The 23,753-nt window shown below is 42.0% G+C and overlaps 1 protein-coding gene across 2 annotated transcripts in view; it reads left to right on the forward strand.

Moving 5' to 3' along the window:
- The first annotated feature begins 11,647 nt into the window (after positions 1–11,647).
- Positions 11,648–23,753, forward strand: part of LOC129173459 (CMP-N-acetylneuraminate-beta-galactosamide-alpha-2,3-sialyltransferase 1-like) — a 35,644-nt gene continuing 23,538 nt past the window's right edge. Inside the window, exon 1 of one of the 2 annotated variants that reach the window (XM_054764409.1) lies at positions 11,648–11,920. The gene's annotated coding sequence lies outside the window, so the exon portion shown is untranslated. Of the gene's footprint in view, positions 11,921–20,993; positions 21,015–23,753 lie in introns of those variants that run through there. The other variant, XM_054764410.1, reaches the window with a different exon arrangement.

Consider the following 23,753-nt stretch of genomic DNA (forward strand, 5'->3'; position numbering starts at 1 on the left):
GTCAGCTGGTCACATGATGAATGAAAGCAGAAACATATTTCAGAGTTTCTTTAGACACAATGGACAACATAGATAGATGAATACTTTATTTATCTCCAAGGCACTCGGCTTTCACATCCGGGTATAATAACATACAGTATTTCACTTTGCCCATTTTATTTAGAGCTTGTTGCATGAAAGATTCCAATTCCAACAGACTTACTGTAAGTGGAACTGAGTCTGCTAGGTGGAAACGCAGCACAGTCGCAGTATGAGATGAGTATTAAAATTCTCTAAGATTTGCAACACTTCTTTTTTTATGGCTTCATTAGTCATTCATGCAGCCTGTGCGTTAAAGCCCTCTTGAGCACTGTTGTAATTTGAGCTCCTCCTTGATGTGGCGGCTGCAGACATAAAGAGACAAGCTGAGTAAATCCCAGCGTCTCACGACAAAATGAAGCCTTTTTCTTTTTGCTTGTTCTGTACAAGAATTTCTCGGTCCCGATCCCTCTCAAGGTGAGGAAAAAAGTCTGCCTGCTATTGAAACGGGCAGACACAAACATGGCAGGCGGGACAAAAGGGCGCCAGCGGTGTGTTAAATGTCAAGCAGAATGCAGGACTTTAATTAATATGTTGACCTTTTTGTGTGTCCTCTACAGACAGACAGTGTTATTGCAGATGACAAAAATTCAAAGCGGCTGCGAGCTTCGTCCGAGTCGCAGCTCCCTTGAATGCCAATGGAGTCGATGCACGCTGCGCGTTGAAGACCTCAGGACCCAGCGTGAGAAACGCCGGCTCCCGAGAGTACATGTCGAATACACTTTGAAGTTCTTAGCAATGTGGCAAAAGAGGCTGTTTGGTACGCCGACTAACAAGTTGAGAGCCTGAAAGGGAAAATAGAGTCAAAAGAAAAAGAGGATAAAAGCTGGTGGTGGAGAGCGGGTGGCAGTCTCAGAATCCCCACGCTTGTTTTTATCCTCAGGTGTGTGTGTGTGTGTGTGTGTGTGTGTGTGTGCTTAGCGGCATTCACACTTAATGATGATGTTTGTCATTAACCCAGGATGACATCAGCCTGTAACTCCCTCATGCTAATTGTGTGAATGCTGATGTTTTCGCACTTATTACCTCCTCACAGCTCACAACGTTAGCTATTGTTTTCATCAGGTGGTTTGTTTGTTATTTTGCAGGATGTAAAACTACACATAAAAATAACCTGTTGCACTTATTGCTGCATGGATGGAGAATTTGAGTCCTGCCCCAATATACAATGGTAGCGTGGTAGCGGTATTGCTATGGTAGCGTCCCGTGCATCTAATGCTAACCTCGTACATTATTTTCCATGACCGAGGAAGTAGCCTGCTTAGAAATAAAGAAAAATACAGTGTTTGTGATTTGTTTTCTTCGTGATGGAGGCCTTCCACTAAATGATAGACCTGTCCAGCTATTCCTGCATGGATTTCGCTTATTCTTAAATGTCTGCACTGGGGGTGTCCAAACTTTTTCCAGCGAGGGCCACATAAGTTTGTCTCCATGTGCCCTGCGCTTGGCTGGCGGCCAGTCTCGGGTGTACCCCGCCTTTTCCCTAAGTAAGCTGGGATAGGCTCCAGCATACCCAAGTGAAGTCAAGCGGCATAGAACATGGATGGATGGATCGTGGTCAGTACCTCCACATTTGACACTTTAAAATGCGATTAGTGCGTGAGGCAAACTGGAGAGAGAAGGGGGAGGGTTCTGCTGCCGAATGTCGAGTCTGCATTTTCTGTATTTAACAGCTGTTGGCACACGTGTAAATGATGTGATCGATGACAGGGGCTCGTCACAAACCCCCCTCGCCACACGCACACGCAGCATACGCTCCACTGAGCGCCCCCTGGAGCACGCGCTGGAGCTTGAGTCTTTTCATTTGAATGATGCTGTCATCTGATGACAGGGAGCTAAAGATGGAGAGGCAGAAAAGAAAGCTCTCGGGGTGCACGACAGAAAACGGAAGCGGGAGAAGGAGAAAGCTTAGTAGGTAAGTTGTGTCGGTGGCTGCTGTAATATGTAACTTCAAAATACATCCATGCCTTTTCTATGCCACTTGTCCTGTTGCGGGGCTCTGCTGGAGCCTATCCCAGCTGATTTTGGTAGAGAGGCGGGGTACACCCTGTGCTGGTCGCCAGCCAATGGCAGGGCACATATAGACAAACAACCATTCACGCTCACATTCACACCTATGGACAATTTAGAGTCGCCAATTAGCCTAACATGCATGTTGTTTGGAATGTGGGAGGAAACCGGAGTACCCGGAAAAAAACCACACACGCACACGGGAAGAACATGCAGACTCCACAAAGAGATCCCGATGGCCAAGATGCTAACCACTAATCCACCGTGCGGCCCAAAATAGAAGTCTTATTTCATTAATCTATTGTTTTATTTATTTTATTTGAGTGTGTATTCACAGCAGTGATGGACATATAGTGTGCATATTTACATACGTGGGGGGGGGTTTAAAACACCACACTTAAGACATAAGACAGATAACAAGAGGAAGGGAGGGTTGTGCGATGTTGAATGAGAAGTGGAAAAGACTAATGGAATATGAGAGGGAAAAAACACCCAAGATGGTGATAAGTAGCAGTCATGTTTGCGATAGTGGAGAGAGAAAGGGGGAACAAATGTACGAGTATGTGTATAACGACAAAAAAAGAGTAAATTATAACAAAATAGGGAGAGCAAAAATGAGATAAAATCGGACAAAAACAAAAATACTAGTTGAAAAATGAATAACTGGAGAAGCACTTGGAGAACGCAGACCTCCACTAAGCACCACACTTCCCCCCCATATTGTGATTCGCACCAAAATATTCATCCTACACTTTTTGGATCGGTCTTTGAGCTTTTGTAGAACCTGTTGGAAACTTTTTCTGTGTTTTTTTACAAAGTGCTCCGACCATTTTATGTGGCGTTATATGCACAAATGCAGAAAAAGGTCCAATCTCACAATGTTAAAGAATCCTGGATCCAGACGGTGATCCGGATCACCCCCAAAACTTACTCAGTTCTTCCATATCCCGTTTCTGACAATTCCTGAAAATTTCATGCCAATCCATTCAGAACTTTTCGACTCATTTTGAACACAAACAGACAAGCAAACAGATAAAAACATAACCTCCTTGGCGGAGGTAATGAATACAATCAACATTGTTTTGTATGTTTACTGACTGGTTGACTGAGCGGAGCAGAGATTGCTTGCCACACTCCCCACGGTGAGCCCAGCCGGCTGAAAGCTGGAACGGCCCGAGCGCCCCCAGCACACACCCCCCCACACCCCCCGAGACTACATGGTGTAGTCACACACAACGTCACTGATGTCACAGTCTAAGTCCACTTGTGAGTCCATCCATCCATTGTTTGTACCGCTCGCCCTCACTTGGGTTCGAGCTGCAAGTCTTTGATGATATTGTCGAGTCGAGTCATCAAAATTGCGACTCGAGTCTGACTCAAATCCAAGTCTTCTGTGGTCTTCTGTTCCCCAACAGTCGCAAGTTGCAATTTCTGGTTTAGTTTTGTCAAATCTTTCCGCCTTGTTTTTGCGTTAGACGTACACAAACAAGGTCATCTTTCGTTCCCCGCTGCTACAAATTTTCATTCGGTGACTCCCCCCACGGAAAGGTGAGGCTTTCAGGCTGTCTTTGCTCAAGGTCCGTCATCGCGAGCGTGCTTTGTTACTTTCAAGTCAAGTCATCTTCTCTCTCCGTGCGGCCGTGAAGAAACTGCAGTACGAGTTCTAACGTTCCCAGCCAGGAGGGTGAGGGCCACACTGCGATCCACTTAACAAGACGACGGCAGCGTCAAATCAAAAGCGATGTCTTCTGTGAGTCCTCGGCCTCACGCTGAGACCAAATCACACCCAATCAGAACGAGCGGGAAAGGTCCAAATCCAAAGAATCCAGAGGAGTTTTGACACTCCTGTCCTGAGAGAGCACACATTCCCGCTCGCCCTCTGAAGCTCTCCAACTGCTTTTATTGACTGTGAACACTTTTGGACGACCCCCCTCCCCACCCCCCAGCCCCAGCCCCCTTTCCCATCCTGCAGTAAAGCCTGCCCAATCAATCAGCATGTCTTGCACACATTGGCCCTGCAAGCATAATAGAATTGGACAAAGATTTGAAATAATGGCATCCCGCAGAGGAGCGCTACTTTTTCCCCGTGGCTGCAGCCAATTGATCATGTGCCGTGTACAACACTGGCGGGGTCTCGCCTCTCGTGTGGGCCGGCTGCTGCTGCTGCTGCTGCTGCTGCTGCTGCCGGCTCGCTAGCGATGCCAATTCTCTGTGTCTCGCACGGCGTCATATTGATGACCCGCAGACAGAAAACGGCAAGTTGCCAATAGCCTGGGGCGCCAACTTTGATTTAGCGCCACGCATCTTCACTTATTTGGCTGACGGAGCCCAAAAGTTTTGTGTGGATCATTGATGTCATGTTGTGTTGCCATGACAACAACCAGATCCCCCCCCCCATCCCTAATAATCTCTTGGTGGCTTTTCCATATTGATTCCTCCCCCTGAAGCCCCGTTTCCACCAGCAGTATCAGTAAAGTAGTTGTTGAAGGCTACCAAATAACCAGTCTATACTGTTTCTGGCACCCTGCTGTTTTGGGTACCAGCCCCAGTGGAATGCTACCTAAAGGGTACATTGCATTGAGAAGTATCACTGGTGTGCAGGAATAGGAACATATATATCGTAGTATGTTATTTTTTGGTACTTTGTAAAAATCCCATTTTACAAACTGATTTTGAAAATCACCTGCTTGCTAGCAAAGTTGCACAAAAAAAGAGTACATTTTCTCATGTTGTTGCATTGTTGTGTGTTTACTTAGAAATGTATCCGTTTCCGTTATGGCGTCGTCATTTTACGTCATCCTGCATTCGTTCAAAAGCAGCCTGCTTGCTGAGAAAGGACATAAATGTGTCCACTTTTTAACTTTTGTTAGAAGGAATGCAATCGCTTTATGGCGTCTGAGTTATGACAGAATAATACATTCATGTCATCTTCCGTCGTCTTCTGTGTGCTACAAAGTAGCCCACCAGCTAGCAAACGGAGTAACACACATGAATCCAGAACTTTTCAGGATTCTTTTTCCACTTTTGTTAGAAGGAACGTAATCGCTGGATGCCTTTTTGAATTACGACAATAAAAAGTAGTACATTCATGTCATTATATGTCATCTTACTTGAGCTAGTTAGTAGCCGGCTAGCTAACAAACAGGCAAGCAAACAGGAATCCGGCGATTTTCATGCTTTTTTTTCCTCTGTTGTTCGGAGGAATGCATGTTCTTTTTTTTGCTATTTGAGTTATGGTTGAATCGAAAATGGTATTTTTACACCATCTTCGTCATCTCCCATGAGCTACAAAGTAGCCCGCTAGCTAACAAACATGAATCCGCTGATGTTCATGTTTTTTTTCACTTATTTTAAAAGGAATGTATCACTTTTTTTGCTCTTTGAGTTATGATTGAATTGAAAATGGCATATTTACACAATTTTCCGTCATCTTCCGTGAGCTAGGAAGTAGCCTGGCAGCTAACAACCGACCAAACAGACATGAATCCGGCGGGGGGGGTTTTTTGGGGGGGGGGTTCACTGTAAGGAGGAATGTATTGCATTTTTTGCTGTTTGAATTGAAAATAGTATGTCGACACCATTTTCCGTCATCTTCCATGAGCTATACAGTAAAGTAGCCTGCTAGCTAAGCTAATAAGATATTCTTTTTGTTTGTGAGAGGAATTTGTTTTCTTTCTTTTTGACATCTAAAATGACAAGGGAGCCCAGCTACTGAATGAAAAACAGCACAGTCCTGTCATCTTACATTCATCTTCATGAACCAGAAAGTAGCATGTTAGCATGCGGAAACAAACAAACAGCTCGGCTTCGACGCAGACTCTGTTAACTTCATATTCAAGTGTGATTCACAGTCATTAGTCAGTCCTCCATTTTTATTAATGAGCCATTTCCGGAAAAGACTTTCTCCCGTCTTCTGATTGGTCCAGCAGCCCTCAGAGTCTCACCCTTGAGCTCCTCGGTGAGTGTAGCGCCTGTTTTTATATGTACTCCTATCAGTGAAAGTAATCATTTTCCATCTGTTATACCGAGCTTGTAGTGAAAGCTTACAACAGGAGAATATCCAAACCCCATTTTGAGACAAAAGTTCAGCCGCGGATATCGACGTTGATGGAACTTCCACCGACCTCGTGCACAATAGAATGCAAAGCTTCCAGCCAGCTCTCCAATGTAGCGCACACTGTGAAATATTCATGCAAGTGAGGACATTGTGGTTGTCAAAGTATGGCGTGTAATGTATAATAGAAATAGGTGAGCAAGGTTTGAAAATGAAGACAATCCATCATTTGTTCATCGTTAATTGAACATCAGCGGGCGAGCGTTTGGGGGGGGAATGCTTGGTATTGATCGGCACCATCAGCAGAAAGTGCGCTCATCCCATCTATCTCTACTTTTTATTTTGAACAGAGTAATTACAAGCTGACATTAACATTTCATGACCTCAGCTTAGACCAGCAGGGGAGCGTCAGCACATGAATCAACCGGTTGATCAGAATTCTAAAAGCATTTTTTTCTCTTCTCTTTTTTGTGGGAGGAGGGAAGTAACCTTCAGTGTAAGTTTTCCATACAAATGTGGCTTTGACTGGCAGTTTGCTAAACCTCCTCAAAGCGCTTTGGGAGTTCTCCAAAAGATGAATGATGGTGGAGTTTAGTTAGCGAGCCATGCGCAGCACATAAAGAATTTCCTTTTTTGGTTCCTCCGAGAGGAAATACGACCACGAGTCTTTCTCAGCTCTGAGTTTAGCTGCTATGCTTGCAATGCCGCGCGTCATCATTTCAAAGCAATGACCCTGTTGAATTTTAATTCCATCTGACTTATGATTTCCAATGCAACTGAGGCCAAGGCGTTTTTTTGTTGGAGCATTGTTCTGTCAGCCATGGTTTCCAACTGAACTGTTTCTCTCTCAATCGCTTAATTCTTCTTTAGGTGACCGAGGTAAAGGTGGCGTCGTTAGGCACATGTTCTTTGCGTATCCTGGTCACAATGTTCGAACGGAGCTATTTTTTGTCCACAAAAAACGTATGAAATATCATATCCCTAAAGTCACACTTTTCAAACAGTCTTCAAAGGTTTGGGAGTTATTTCTTTGTCGAGGCAAGAAATCTGAAGGCACACGCGCTCTTCCTCATCTCGGCCTCAATATTCCAACTTTCTTGGCCATCGCTGCTTTCTCAAGACAAGAAATCAGTCGATTTTGATCGATGCACGGTGAAAAATAGCCAGACAGCTGACATCAAGGATTAAATCGGTATAAACATTATCTTCGGCACATCTCTGAGGTCGAAATATTCAAAGCATCTTCAGACTTTTAGAGGTTATTTCCTGCCTAAGACAAGAAATTTTTTGATTTTGATTGACACATACCGAAAAATAGCCAGACAGCTGATGTCAAGATCAAATTGGTAAGTACTTATCTTCATCACATTTGCAAGGTCAAAATATTCAAAGCATCTTCAGACTTTTAGAGGTTATTTCCTGGTTCAGACCAGAAATCTGTTGAGTTTTGGTAGATATGAATGTGAGAGTGAATGATTGTTTGTCTATATGTGCCCTGCGATTGGCTGGAGACCAGTCCAGGGTGTACCCCGCCTGTCGCTCGAAGTCAGCTGGGATAGGCTCCAGCATGCCCCCGCGACCCTAATGAGGAGAAGCGGTATAGAAAATGGATGGCTGGATTGTACCAGGCATTATAATGAACTAGAAACTGAAGAAACAAGGGTGTTCTAATAATTGTTTCCATGACTGTATTATACTGTACAAAATCCAAGGCAAAACATTTTTGACAAAACCCGAATCTTACGGAATACCGAGGTTTGACTGTACTACAATAATTCTCAGGGCTTGACATTTCAGTGAGTGCCCTGTAAAAGTTTGCTTCTGAAAAGTTGATTTTGAAATGTGAGGAAAATCCCTGATTGACATTAATGGTCATGAATCTCGTAGCGCCTCCCGCCCTGGTCATCTTTTGGTCGGCTGGCACTTGCTGAAGCCTTAAAACGGCTGTGACAACACCTGATAGCGGCCATGTCATTGACTGAAAGCGCATATAGAGAGTGCCAGCAGCCATGCAGCATGCCTTATGCTCAGCTGGCCTGTCAAGTCGCCATCACAAGCAGTGCTCATCCATCTGTTGAGTGGAAGATTGAATGCAAATGTGGACGAATGGAAAGCCAAAAGTCTTTGTGTAAACAAGCACACTCGCTCAAAGGCAAGCTGTAGAAAAATCAATAGAAACACAATATCATTGAGACATTTTTAAAACAAGCACACCCTTGTCTTCCGGGTGGAGTATATTGTGCTTTTATACGACCGTGTTTTCTTGCAAGTATTGACAAACTACTACTACTGCCTACTTTCTATTGTTCTACAATTAAAGGCTCTTTTTTCATTGTGCAGACATTTTGCATCAACCCCTGGATGACAACAGTGAAGCTACCTACCCACCAAAAGGTACTGCATGTCCACACAAACATTCATCCAGCTACATGAACCACTACACTACCATGGTTGTTCAACAAAACATATTTTCCCGTGCCCTCTTCATCAGTACCGTACCAGTACAGTACCATTACCTGTTTTTTGTTCATGATACATTTTTTAATAATGACATTTTTCATTTGGATATCATTCTGGTTCCCCTGCCCCAGAATCATTAGGGGCTGTCCACACGAAAATGTTTTTCAGGTGAAAATGCCAAAGCCTTTCATCCACACGGAGACGGCATGAAACGGTATTTTTTCAAAACGGCTCCCAGAGTGGGAAAGAGTGGGAAAGTCAGCCGTGTAGACAGCCGCGCCACTACTTTCTGAGAACGACGACATCACCGCCCCGTCCAGAAGTGACACGTCAGCAAGCTGACATAATACCTGAATACTCTGACTGGCATGACCCACCCCACTCGACATTCTTCTGATGTTTTGTTGTCTTACACTCAAAAATGACTCGCAGAAGTAATTCCACTTTGTCGTCAGTCTAGACAGGCTGAAGACGATGGACACATGCGTTCTTTCTTCTTCTGTAGTTTGGTGTGTCACGCGGTGTCAGGGTTATCCTGATAGGACGCGCACCCGTCGAGAGATAGGAGCCACAGAACACAACCGGAGTCAGAATTTTATCTTTTGCTGCAAAAGGAGAAGAAGCAGCTGTCCATCAGACCGAAGCCCTCCAAAGGCACCAGTCTTCCAAAGAGCCGCACACCCTCTCTGCTTTTTTATTCACAGCTAGGTTTCGATTACAGATAAGTATAAAATAACAAACAGCAGACATTTTAACATCCACCCCTAATCCATTACTGCCAGAAGAGCAGGTCCTTGGAGGTCAAGTTGCCTAGAAAATGGTGGATGGCACCGCAACGCTGCCTCTGTCCACCAGAGGGAGCCAGAGGACCCAGAGCCCACAGCCTAGAGAGTGGCTGACGTCATTGCAACGCCACAATGAATGCGCTGTTCAGATGCAATGGATTATGAGAAAACTTTAAAAGAGTTGTTTTTTTCATTTCCATTTCATATTGGTACATGTTTTTGTATTTGGCAGGTACACCTTTTGAGTGTTAAGTTGCTGTGTGATGAATTTAGTGTTGTTAGTAACGTGTTCTTAGTAAAATGACACCGTGAGTCAGACTCTTATGTTGTTATACTGTTATATATAATGGCCTCCTGGGATTTGAAATGGGTTGAAAAGCTCGTTGTGAGTGCACTGATAGCTTGTTATTGGCTGCGGCCAAAGAAAGAGCTACTGTTTCCTCACTGACTTGCATGCGGCACAGTATTTAAACAATTAGTTGTAAAGGAGATGTCACGAGATTAGAATTTAGCCATAAATTAGCCGCACCGCTGTATAAGCCTCAGGGTTAAAAGTTCAAGAAAAAACACCGGAATTTACGACACACAGCACACCTTTTCACTTTTGTAAACATTGGGTGCCATTGCAATTGTTCTAGTGTCATTTCCAGAAGTCCCTTTCTTCAGGTTGCTGGGGATTATAGCACCACCTGTTGCCTGCTCCAGCCTGTTACACTACGCAACGGTATTGTGCCGACAATAATGCTGTGCAAGAAATATGTGTAAAAAAAAAAAAACCCTTAGGCACGACGGCGTGACCTGATTGTTTCAAGGCTACTTTTGGTGAGCCGCCACGTCGGTAGAGTCATGCAGCCAAAGCAAACAGGTCTCTGGGGGGCCCGGGAGGGAGGATATTACGGCTGAGTGAACTTTAGATCCAGTACAGTTAAGCTACCAGTCACCTCTGTTTATCCTATTAGTCACCTGCGGATGTAACACCTTAGAAAGCACACAACTATTTGCCGGTGTCATTTCCCCACCGACTTGTAATTCATGTCACTATTTAATGGGGAATTTACTGTAGCTCTTTACAGCTTGCAATACATGCAGATTAATCGCATTTATTGATATGCTTGCAGTTAACAAAACATCTCAAATAATTATATTTAATATATAAATAATAATTATATTTATTTCATCGATCTTGCTTTCTTGTACTTCCACGTTTTTTGTGTGAGTTTTTAGTTGTCCACTTGGCCTGGTGTACAGCACCTTGTATAGCTATTGTTGCTTCTTAAAGGGGCCCTATCCTGCTCATTCCAAATGATATTGGAACCCAGTGGGGAACTTTAGTAAGTATACTATTAATGAAATACTCCATAAATTTCACATTGCTTCCAGGGTAATTCTGCATTCTTTTCCTCTTGGCCGACATGCTCGGATTCCGCAGCCCCCTGCCCCGATCAAGCCTAACCTGTGGCGATTGGTCAGGGACTGAGGGTCAGCTCAAGACCCCTTAAGGTGCTCTCTAAAAAAAGTTCACTGATTGACATTTATTTATTAATTTCTTACAAATAAACTTTTTTTCTTTTTTCCAAGCACAAAACAGTGTTTATTTATGTGCTTATTATTAATGATTCCTATTATGTATTTATTTGTTTTATTATTTATTAATTATTGTCATTAGTTAGAATTGCATTTAAAAAGCCAAAGAAATAATTGTTAATATTGAATAATAACAATATTGAATAATAGCTTTTGGTTGCAGTAAAAATGCCAAAGTATTTATGAATGTGTTGTAATGAAAACACAAATAATGACAAAAATTCACATATTGTTTATGTTTTGCTATAAATCAAGTTTATTGATTGACATTTATGTATGAATTTATTACAAATCAAAGTACTTTTTTCCAATCACAAAATAATCCATGTGTGTTTATTAATTACTTTAGTTGAATTTAAAAAGCCAAATAATAATTTATTTTTTTATTAATGTTTTATTTGTTTGACGTATTTAAAAAAAATAATTGGTTGCAGTAAAAATAAATCCCAAAGTAATTCCCATTTATTTATGAATATATTGCAATAAAGAGCCAAATAATGAATCACAAATAATTCATATAATTATGTATTGCAATGAAAAAAACCCAAACAATTAGCAAGTAAGTGAGGATGCTGAGAGGCGTAGCGCATGCCGTCCTCATTGCCTGAAGGCGACCAATGCATCCTCCTCTCCCTCCTCCTCCTTCTCCTCCTACTCTCCCTCGTCCTTTTTCTCCTCTCCTTCTCACAGAACAGTGCTGTGGACAGTGCTGTTGGTGTCAGGACTCCCCCGAACCTGCTCTTTCTTTTGTGTGCAGCAAGCAAGCAAACAAAAAGGAAAGGAAGAAAAGGAGCCGGTCTGCAGCTCGCTTTTCTTCTCTGCTTCAACTCCAGCCTGCGGTGTTTGCAGCGTGGTTCGGTTAGGTGTGGATCAGCGGGCTGCTGCGCTGAAATAACCGGACCACACACACACACGTGTGGGGAGAAGCCACTGAGGGGCTCGCCTTAAAGTGAGTGCACGTTCAATTACAGTGTTACCTTTTGAGTTTAAGCATGTTTTCCAAGCTTTATTGAAAAGGTGGTGCAACTTTTCACTTTCTGCACACGATACTTGCATACTTTTGCATTCGGCCACATGCTTTTCTTGCACTATATGTAACGGTAACGGTGATGCTTTCATTTATTGTGTGGCAACGTTACACCGGAGTGCATCACACGTTTATATGCGCAGCATTCATCATGTCTGAAAAGGAGGAGGAAGAAGCAGAGCTCATTTAATCCACATTTATTTCAATTACGAATGAATGTGTTTTAAACGCGTCCATCTGGTGGGACAGTCTTATTCCTGAGGAACACCTGGGCTTTACATAGGCTAGGCTCCACTTTACAAAAAAATGTGTGTGTGTGCGTGTGTGTGCAACTGTTGCATTTACAGCTGTAAGATTATATTTGCTGCATTAAGCGTATTTTTTTTTACAATTTCTTAAATTAGATTTTGATAGTTTGAAATATTTGTGTTTATTTTAAATTGTGTGAATATTGCACAAATGTTAATTTGATGCTGTTTTTATCTCTATTGTCCATTTGCGTGCCCCCCCCCCCCCCCCACCCACCCAAAAAAAGGTCCAGGTGACTGAACTGCTGACATTTTGTAGCAGATGCCTCCTCATTTGCTAATGAAGGCGTCTACGGCTTCGTTTCCCAAAACTCCCCTTCTCGTCCACCTCACTGTTATAAATAATAAGCAAGAGGAATGCATTAGCGCAGCTCCGACTCCCCCCCCCCACCGCTTATCACATCTCAGATTGGACGCCGTGACCTTGGGAGACCGCACTGCTGTATTTCACGAGGAGGGTGGCACGCGTGCAGGTACCAGTTATTAACAAAGGAAGCAATTATCGGGGGAGGTGTTTGTTTTCAGGCTATTTTTTAACTGTGTCACTCATCCGTGCTGAGATGATTAGCGATCTTTTTCTTGGGGGGGGGGCAATGACACCTCAGGGTGAAGTAAGTATCAAAGTTTGGAAAAGTTTCTCTGCATTTCATCCCCTGACAAAAGCATCCCAGTCGTTCATCGTACGTCAGAAGTGCAGGCTTTCCAAGCGAGGTCAACGGCCGAGAATGTAAGAGCAGGAATTTTTCCTCTCCCCCAGTTGGTGGTCCACATGTGTCTGCAGCATGTGTGTGTAGTGTATAGTCCTCCAAAGCCAGTCCATGCGTAAGCATTGGAATCTTTGTGTTTTCTTGGTGTACCTAAGACAGATATAGTATGTGTCTTTTTGTGCCTTTCGTCCACACGCAAGTATAGGTTTTTGTCCTTAAAAGTCCCATATTATACTATTTTTCACCGGTTTTGAATACATTTCAGTGCTGTATTGAAAGTTCTTTTAGTAGGCCCTACTGGGAGCACACCGTTTTATGTGTCTGTAGCTTTAACGCTAATGAACCGTCGATAGTATGTGTCTCCATGAAGCGCTATTGTGTACTTTATCTACTTTTTACATATACAGTATTCCCTCGTTTATTGCGGTTAACTGGTTCCAGATCTGACAGTGATTTCCATGAAGTAGGATTCCTTCTTTATAAATGGAATATTTTTGTAGGTAGAGCATAGAAAACATGTTTACGACCTTCTAAATATGGTTTTTAACATTATCCGAGCCCTGTAGACATGACATAACACCCCTATAGTCACCTTTACACTCGTACTATTCAAGATAGCAGACATAAATACGACTTGTGCTTGTGCGTGTTGCTATAAATGTGTTCCCCAGGGGAGTTGAGTGAGTGGCGGACTGGAAGTGAAGTCGGGGCTTCAGAGTTGAGCTTCAGCTTTGTGTGGGTTACAGCTGCATGTTTTTCTTAGAGATTTTTGTCGGGATTAATATGGCTGTTGTGAGGAAATTCAAACTTGCAATTAAAGCCTGTTTCAGCGATCAAGTCTGGTGATTACAGTAACATTACTGACACCTAGTGACCAGTGTGGAATACTACGTCCGCGTCTTTGAATGCCTCCAGTATTTTAGTTCATTTAGCCATTTTTATGCTTGAAAATGCCTAATTTATGCAAAAAATGCATAAATGTACCTTAAATTTGAATATGTTTTCACTAATAATAGGCCGTATTCAACCACAAAACACATTTGAAGTTATCTCATGGATGGTTTATTTTAGGATGTGTAGCAAAGCCTGCTTTGCTTACTTCTTTTTTTTTTTTTTTTTTTTAGAGAAGTGATGGACGTCTCATATCTAGCTAGGGGTGGGTCAGAGGCGGTATGACAGACCATGGGGGATAGGATATGTTTGTGGTCGTCCACAACGAAGTAGCCTATTTGTAGTTGCTTTGGTGACTTACTTACCAAGTGTGATGTTTGGAACTTATTCTACTTCACTCAAAACATTTAATTAATCATTATGTGTCATTAGCTGCTAACGCACTAATTTTGTGTGTTTGTTGATTTGTTAGTTAGCAAGCCAACAGTTTTATGAAAAAACACAGATTTTATTCTCACTTTTTGCCATTCAAGTGGTCACCGTGATCTCCCATTAACCAGGAAGTAGCCTGCTATCTAAAATAAACAACAACAAACAAACACAAATGCTTTGTATTTTTAGTTAGAGAACTCCATTCTCTCTTTTGGCCATTAAAATGCCAATAAAACTGTCCCCCATTGCCCTAGAATGAAATGGTATGGTCCCATTGTGTTACAACATCTCCCATGAACCAGGAAGTCCCCTGCCGGCTTAAAGCAAACAACAACAACAAACAAACAAACACAAGTGTTTTGTTTTTGTAGTTTTAAAAAACTAAAATCATCCCCCATTGCCCCAGAATAAAATGGTATAGTCCAGGAAGTAGCCTACTAGCTAAAAAAAACAACAACAAACAAAAACAAATACTTTGCATTTTTAGTTAAAAAACTCCATTCTCTCTTTTGGCTATTTAAATGTCAGCAAAACTGTCCCCCATTGCCCAAGAATGAAATGGTATGGTCCCATTGTGCTACAACATCCGCCATGAACCAGGAAGTACCCTGATAGCTAAACGCAAACAACACTACAGTTTTGAAGTGGAATTGGTGGATGTCTTCCAAGGAGCTACTAATGCCTCCGACTGAGCAGAATGGTGTTACCGTTATGGATAACAGCGCCACCTGTTGCTTTGGCATGCACTTTACTGGCTGTAAATGTGTACGTGTGGATATAGCCTAAATAGTTTGTCTTTTTTTTCATCCAGTCGTCCGAGCCTTCACCGTATTCCCATCGGACTTCTTCCTGGCTTTTTTGATTTGCCCTCTGTTTCCACTTAGCTGTCTTGGCTGGTTTCCAGGAAACACCTCAGCAACTTTTTTTCTTTTTCATGCATGAGCAGACTGCTTATACTCCATAGTGCACATACAGATAAGATACTATTTGGATATACGCTACATACTCTTCCCCCTGATTTCTAAATGGTTCCCAGATGACGATTTGCAGCGCTTACAGTCCTCCCGCTGATAGAAGTGCACTCAGGAGCCTCCCGCAATTTTGGCTCACTGCTCATTGGCAGGTGCCTTTTTAGATAGACACTTTAAGCAAACTGTGATGGCTGAGCTACAGAGTCATCTCTCACCCACTGACTTGACTGACTGCCCCCCCCCCCCCCCCCCCCCCCCGCTGCACTTTCAATGTTTTATTATTGTGGTTGTGGATTGCAGTGGCGTAGAACATCATACTAGCATTTTGGTTAATTAACATCCAGCGCCTTCAAACATGCAAACAGCATATCATTTTGCCATTAAGATCCATGCTTTAATCACTGAGAAATTCAGTAAAATGTCAAACAATGTAGCGTAATATAAGAAAACATTGAAAAAATATGTACAAATTTTATAGCCAGCATTGTTTTTTTTACATTATGTGGCTATCCTTCCATGTTAGTGGCTTGTACACCTAATGGAGTGTCTACTATTTTAGGTGTGCCTTATTCTCATGTTTGCACCTACAGTATAGTCAGGCATCAGTGGCCTTGAAAACATAGGGAAAAAAATGCAGCCTTCACTGTCCCACTCACTCTTGAAGACGCACTGTTCTTGCTGCTACCCGGCGTTGTTTGAAGGGCAAGCTTGGCTAATAGTCAGGCCTCAGAGCTAGTCCACTGTAGGCAGCCCTGGCCCGGTCGTATGGCTATAATTGGCAGTCAAAGCTGTAAAGCACCAAGCCAAGACTTTTACCCCTTGCCAGGTGCACTTGCCAGAACGGTGGAAGAGAATTACAAAGCAAAAGGGTCTCTGAGATAGAAAAAATACGAACACCAGTCTCCAAATAATGAGAGCAGAATGTTAACACAATGCAGTTCCACACTGCTGCAGAAACACAAAGATGTCGAATGGATAGCTCTATGACAGCGTCAATCAAAACACAGCATTTGCTATTCATTGGGAGATAAAAGACCAACCAACAAAAATGTGTTGATGGGCATATTCAAAACTTGTGTTAACTTAGTTTTTTCCTCATTTTTCAGAGCATTTTTCAGCACGCTGGCTTATTTCTCAGTTATTTAGATGCAGTTAGGCTTTATGCAGGAGGTGGGTGTCAAACATTTGGATTGTTTGGCCTTGGCGGAGGTATGCACTTATTTTATGTGTGTCATTGGCAAGACAGAATTTCCGCTATAGCACTTATACAACACGCTTACTCAACCAATAATATAAAAAAAGAAAAAGAAGAGGGAAAAAAGCAATTTTTGTAGAATTTTCTTGTATTTAGAATGAATAAAAGTTGCCTTCCAGTGGAAATAAATAAACACCACATCTCAAGTTAACCCCTTAATTAATTAGCAGGTCAGTTATCTTTCCTGTGACCGTTTGTTCTCTTAGAAAATACCGTCATACAAAAAAATATTTATATCAAAATGTGAAAAAACTCTTCCTCGTTTCATCGAGGATGAAATGGTGGTAAAAAACGCCGTGCTGTCCACTCAAAGGAAATAAACGCCACTGCTCAAATAAACGCTTTCATGAATGAACAGGTAAACTACCTTTTACTAAAACCGGTACCACCTCCATGTGTCGCACGGGACGTCGTTACCACAATGCCTGCAAGGCAGATGTGGCATCTGTGAAGCTGAAGCTTACGGAATATCGGCACGGACTGAACAGAATAAAAATAGAAAAGAATGACCTTTGACACAATTGAGCTGATTACATTTATGAATACATTTAGTATTTTTATATTTTGCATTATAAATATATAATTTATTGAGCTTCAACACGTCAAACCTTATCAGCCACCTGACACACCAGCATCGCTGAGACGCCCAGAGCTTGTTCCTATCTCCGTGGCATTTGAAAAGTGCAAAAAGAGCTAAGGCGATGACCAGCCCTTTACCATCATTGAAGATTACAGGTTTTTGTCGCCTAGTAAAGCCCTTGGATCCACGGTTTGTACAAATCAAAGGTACACTTTGTCAAATCCAACTTTGTTTGAGTCGTTCGTACTTCCACGTGTGCACAAACGACAAAAACTACACCACTAAAGTTATCGGTTATCGGTCTTGAGAAGCGGAAAGTTATCGTATCGGCTTGAAAAACAATATCGTGCATCCCTACTTTCCACCGTACGCCAACACGCACGACACGCTGCAACTTCTTCTTCTCTCTTGGCCGAAAGTCACAAGTAAATGTGCAAGCAATGGTTAGTTTTGGTTATGTCGACAACCGCTTATGTCGTCGTCTGTCAGCCAGTCCCAAGGGTTTGATTGAGTTATTAAATTGCATTGTACCTCCTCCTTTAATACATACTGTATGTTCCCATGAATACTCTTTGTTCTCTTTGCAGCTGAGTATTTAACAGCAATTAGTCGAGGATCTGATGATATTTCCTGGGTGTACCTAATGTTGTGTCCAGTCCAGCGTGTGAAAACGTGCTTTGTGACAGTGACAACAGTCTTTTTGTCCTTTTTAGACCCGCGCTTGTCCACAAAGCCGTGTGTTGTCACGCTCCAGCAGCTTTTAACGTTTACGCTGATTTCCAAATATGTCATCCCTTTGTTCCACGCTCACAATGGGAATTTGAAACAGACGCAATGTTGTCGCGGCGGGCTTTAAAACGCTTTGTAACCATGTTATGCTCGCTGCCTCGGGCCGCTCGAGTCGTACAAGTGTGGAAGCAAATTAATGAAAACATATATTAAGAGGCAACAAAGAATAACAGTTGATTGCCTTACACGAGCTAATCATAATAAATAGGCCTATTTCTGCTGTAATCACTGACAGAATCACTCCCTCTAATGCTTCACCGCTATCAGCGTTTAATAGCAGCTCGTTATTTGGAAAACAGCGTATTTTTGTATGAAGAAATGGACTGACTTGACTCCTTGACTGAATGAAAGTGTAGCGTGATTTTAATCCGGAGGTCTTCTTCAGGAATAATGAGCAGCGGAAATGTAAATATAGCGCTTTGCCTAATGACCAGCAGCACTTACAACACCTGAAACAAGCCGGAGATGCTTAATGAGATGTTTAGCTTTTAAAATGAAAATGGAGAATTTCAAAGCGTGTGGGAGGTGACGGCGTCATTGTCTAGTTGGCATAATCGGCCGTGGCGCGTGTGCGTGTACGTTTCATGGACAGCAAAAGTGAGCAGAAAACATGAAGAGCAAAATAAGTATGTTTAGAAAGTAGGGATGTCAAATGATTGAACATTTTAATCTGATTAATCACAGTTTTTTCAAATGAATTAATCATGAGTAATCACCATTAGCAACCATGCCTGGAATATGCCCATTTTTACTGTATTACATCAGGACAGGGTTATACTGTATACTGTATATTTGTATGCATTAAAGCTCCAAATGCACTGAATCACGCTAGAAGATACCACACAAGTCTAAAAACACTAGTCTCTTGGATTGTAGCGGAACATTTGAATCACACTTGAGATTCACCCTGTTATTATGAGCAATGAGGGGTTGCGTTCAAAGACATCACATAATTTAAGCTACATTTTTCAGTGTATTTTTCAGCACACTTAAGAACATCCACTTCATGTTTTCCTTCCTGTGTTTTGACACACACACACACACATTATAACAAATGTCACCTTTTTGTGATGTTCGGAGTGTCCTTGAATGCATCTCGCATTCGTCAATGGAATGAGGAAGAGTCGTTCCCAGGATGAATGGGCTGGAGACGTGTGTGGGTTGGATGTACATACAGTATATGGTGATGGGATTGTACTGCTGTTGATGTGTTCAGGTCAGAATGAAGTTACAAAACAGCGTCAGACTCTGGTGAAAGTCTCCTAAAGTCTCCAAAAATGTCCAAAAAGTCACTAGATTTGTTGCTAGTCACTTTTTTGAAACAAAATCTAGAGGGGTCTGAATACTCTGATTCCCCCCGATTTGCATGTCCCATGTTGTTTGACGGTCCTTGAACGCACCATCTGACTTTCTCCCACGCTGCACAGATAGACTACTATACTGTATTTTCCCATGTTTCTTTCACCTCATATTTGTTCCCAAATGCTGATACTATGTGAGAAGGCATGGGGTAACATTTGACGACTTTGTTGAGTGCTATTGCGCATGTTCGGCCCTCAACATCAAGTTAATTCATGCTAGCACATGCTAGCAGCGACGTATAATCTTCTCTCTGAGGAACAAACTCTGTATTGGCGGTGGTGGCTCTGTATTCATTTAGTGATTTATATTTTGCGTTGTTGCTGTCTTAGTTTTACGCAGTACATAATAGAAAAAGATAAAAGATAGATAAAAGATAAATTAGGTCACTGTAATGTAGCGCTACTACCATCTCCTACATCCATTCTCGTTTTCAGTCGTGGTAAGCTAGTATGGAGCATGCGTGACAATCCTCATGCCAGCAGAGACGCACCTTCAGCCGGGTGCTAGTCTGGCGATACCCGGTGCATGTCTCTACAATCGATTAATCTAAGGATTTATGACTGATTGTTATCGATCCATGAGGCTGCCACCGAAGCAGTCTCATCGCTCGCTTGTCAAACCGGACAAAATTTAGCTGCAGGGGGAAATGTGTTTTTTCTGTTCTGCTGTTCACTTATAAGCCATACAAATGGACAGCATTAAATGTGCATAATTAAACAACAAAATTACAACAACTACAGTAGTTTCATGTATTTTAAAATACATTAGTTATTAACTTTAGTAATGACAGAACCCATTGGGTTCATTATAAACGTTCCTTCATTATGCTTCATCTTAATTATTGCGTGTTATGATCATGTGATGTTATGCATGGTGTCCAAAATGCAAATATTTAGAGCAGGGGTGGGCAAACCCTTTGACTCGTGGGCCACACTGGGTTAAAAAATTTGGCGGAGGGGTGGCGTCAAACAGAACAACATATTTGTTCACGGTGCAAGAAAACGGAAACACAACACATCCACAGCGAGTTTACGCATCACATAAATCAACAACTAAGCGCTAAACATAGCACTCAACTTACAACTGTTATTACCAAATGCCCCCAAGGTATGCTGGGTAGTCCCGCTGCAACAACAATATGATCTATGAACGATAAAACATTGGCTAGGTAGGTTACTTTGTGCATCGTGTGTGTCGACGTGTTGTGTTGTTTGGATGATGTGGCCACCGGGCCGCAGTTTGCCCACCCCTGATTTAGAGGTATAGTTTTGCAGATAATGTTGGTCAAATTTTGAATTTAGAGGGTCCACTTGAAGCCACGTTTCCCGTTCAGAGACCGCATATTTGAAATTCAAACATTATATTTCACGTTTACCTCAAACAACAATTAAGAATAGCTCCTAAAAGTATGAATAGAGATATAATGTTTGCTTGCTAGTTCCCAGAAAAGTCACATCAGAGTGTTAATGTAGTTCCTAGCAGCTCATGCATGCCGCTCTGTTCCTGTAACGCTTGTGAATAATTGCTGTCTTTGCTAATTCCGTAATCAGCGGCAGTGCGAGTACATCAGGCCTGGTTGGTTCGCACATATCACACGTCCACAGGCTCTTTCTCATTTCCAGCTTTTTATATTGCTTTGAGGGGCTGAAATGAAAAACCTATTAATCACACAGGATTCCAGCTCCATTTTCATGTGGATATGTTCAAGAGCAGAGAGAAAGGTAAGAATGAGAAGGGGCTGCTTCCTGACAGCGTGTTAAATGGGAAAACGGGGAGCGCTGGAGTCTTGCCGTTTCGACAACTTAAAAATTCGCAGGGTAAAGAGCAGACTTTCTTCTTCAAACGCAGTAAATGCTGCACACGTTGGGCTCGTTCACACTTGTCGTGTTTGGTTCGGATAAAACCGACACTGGTGCCTTTGCTGTGCTGGTACGGCCATTTCCTTTGGTCAGATGTGAATGCGATCAGTCGAACAAACGAGTGAACTCTGGCGCAGTTCGGTTCACTTGAGCTCAAATGTGACGAAAGACACAGAGCAGGGGTAACATGACTGCAAAAATCATGCAGAAATTACAAATATGTAAGAAAGTGCGTTGTCTCTCTGCTCTCCTCTCTCATTCTGTGTGTGTGACAATGGTGCTCTTTAAAAGTATATTTTAGAACCTTTTAAAAAAAAATCTAAGCCAGTATAAGTAGGAATTCAACTCAGCAGGCGGCATTTTGGTTTGGAATATCTGATACCAGTGCGACACCTGAGCGAACGACACCAAAGTATCTTTTTTCCCCCATTTTTCTTGCAGACCAGAGTACCAACCCTCAAGTGTGTGAACGCAGCTTGTGCTACTTTGCTTCCGACCCCAGGCGCCTATTTTTCCTCATCATTTTTTGAGTGCATTTTCTTGCATTATTCACACGAACTGGGTGGTATTTTTAGGGGTAAAGTGGTGGCGGTCTTGCCACCTCCCGACCGCACGGCCTAGAAGCCTTGTGAATATGCAAATGAGTGGTGCTCTAGCCAGATGAGTGGGAGTGGGAAGACTCCGACATCCTGAGTGTAGCTGCTAATTTGGGCTGCTCTCTAAGCACTCATTCATCTCACAGGAAACTCCTAATCTATTCATTCACATTCTAAATATAAAGAATATAGCATATGCATACTGGATATGTGTGACAGGAGTGGTAGATTGGTGGATGAATATGAATTAGTGGTTGAAGAATATTATTAATATGATTACTAATGAGCTGTATTTTCTGTCATTTTTAACTAAAAATGACCAGCTGTTGTGACCTTTGACACAAGCTACCTCAAGCATCTTGAATGGGATTCCAAAAGTAAAAATCAATAGGGTTGATATAGGTTTGAAGATCAGCTGTAATATGTTACAGGGGGTGACAACCTTTCACCCAGGCTTGGATGTCCTTGTTTAAAAATCAATAGGTGTCTTGTTTCCACTTGTCTTCCACCTGATGATGGGATTAAAGTGAGACGTGATAAGTCACTTAAAACTACAAACAAATACATTTGTTGCTTTGACAAGGAAACTACGTTAATGCATCAAGAGACACAGGCTATATAATTGAACAACAACCTACTTAAATCTACTGCTTTTGACCTCTGGTACCTTGACCCTCTTGGATCTGCTTCTTTAAAATGAAAAGGTTTTTGTGTTGACATTGAAGTGAACGTGTCCAGAAAAATTTCAGTATGTCATGAGAAGCTACTTAAATCTACTGCTTCAAACTCGGACCGCTGGTCCTTGATCCTCTTAGATCTGTTTCTTTAAAATCAGTATTTTTTTGTGTTGACAATGAAATAACGAGTCAAAGTGTCTACAAAGCCTCCAGTTATGTTGTAACAAGGTACTTAAACCCACTGAGTCAACCTCTGGTACCTTGATCCTTTTGGACCTGCTTCTTTAAAATCAAAAGGTTTCTTGCTTTGACACTGAAATAAGTCAAAGTGCCAAGAGAGACTTCAATTATGTCATGACACACTACTTAAACCTACTGCTCCAAAATTTGACCTCTGGTACCCTAATCTTCTTGGATCTGCTTCTTTTTTTTTTAAATGAAAAGGTTTATTGCTTTGACATTGAAATAACAAGTCAAAATGTAGGGAAGACTTAAAGTTTGTAAACATAAGTTAATTAAACCTATTGCTTGAAACTCTGACCTCTAGTACCTTGATTCTCTTGGATTGGCTTCTGTAAAATCAATAGGTTGTTTGTGTTGACATTGAAATAAGTCAAACCACCAGACGACCACTTAAACCTACTGCATCAACTGCTGATCTCCGGTACCTTGCTACTCTTGGATCTGGTTCTTTTAAAATAAAGGTTTTCTTGTTTTGACACTGAAATAAGTCAAAGTGCCAACAAAGACTTCCATTATGTCATGACAACATACTTAAACTTACTGAATGAACTCTGATCTCTGGTACCTTGATCCTCTTGGAGCTACTTAAAATTAATAGTTCTTTCACGTTGTTGTTGAAATTAGTCAATGTGTCAAAAAAGACTTAAATTATGACTTGACAAGCTACTTAAACATACTGCTTTGACCTCTGAACTCTGGTATCTCGATCCTCTTGATATGCTTCTTTAAACCAAAAGGTTCCTCACATTGACATTGAAGTAACAAGTCAAAGTGTCAAGAAAGGCTTCAGTTAGTACACGACAAGCTAATTAAACCTACTGCTTCAACCCATGGTACCTTGATCCTCTTGGATCATTAACATGAGCTGAAAATTGAGTCACGATAGGAAGAAGAAGCTGTACTTGTACATCTGACCTTTCACTTCTTCTACTTGCGCTCATTTAAGACCAATAGTATCCTTGCTCTCACATGACGTAAAAGATGGGATTCAAATTGAGCAATGACAAGGCACTTAAAGCTAACAATGTGATCTTTGGCCTCACCGACATGAACCCTCTTGGATGTGATGCCTTCAAATCAATAGA

Source organism: Dunckerocampus dactyliophorus, chromosome 20 (assembly GCF_027744805.1).
Source record: "Dunckerocampus dactyliophorus isolate RoL2022-P2 chromosome 20, RoL_Ddac_1.1, whole genome shotgun sequence".
In the NCBI taxonomy this organism is placed as follows: domain Eukaryota; kingdom Metazoa; phylum Chordata; class Actinopteri; order Syngnathiformes; family Syngnathidae; genus Dunckerocampus; species Dunckerocampus dactyliophorus.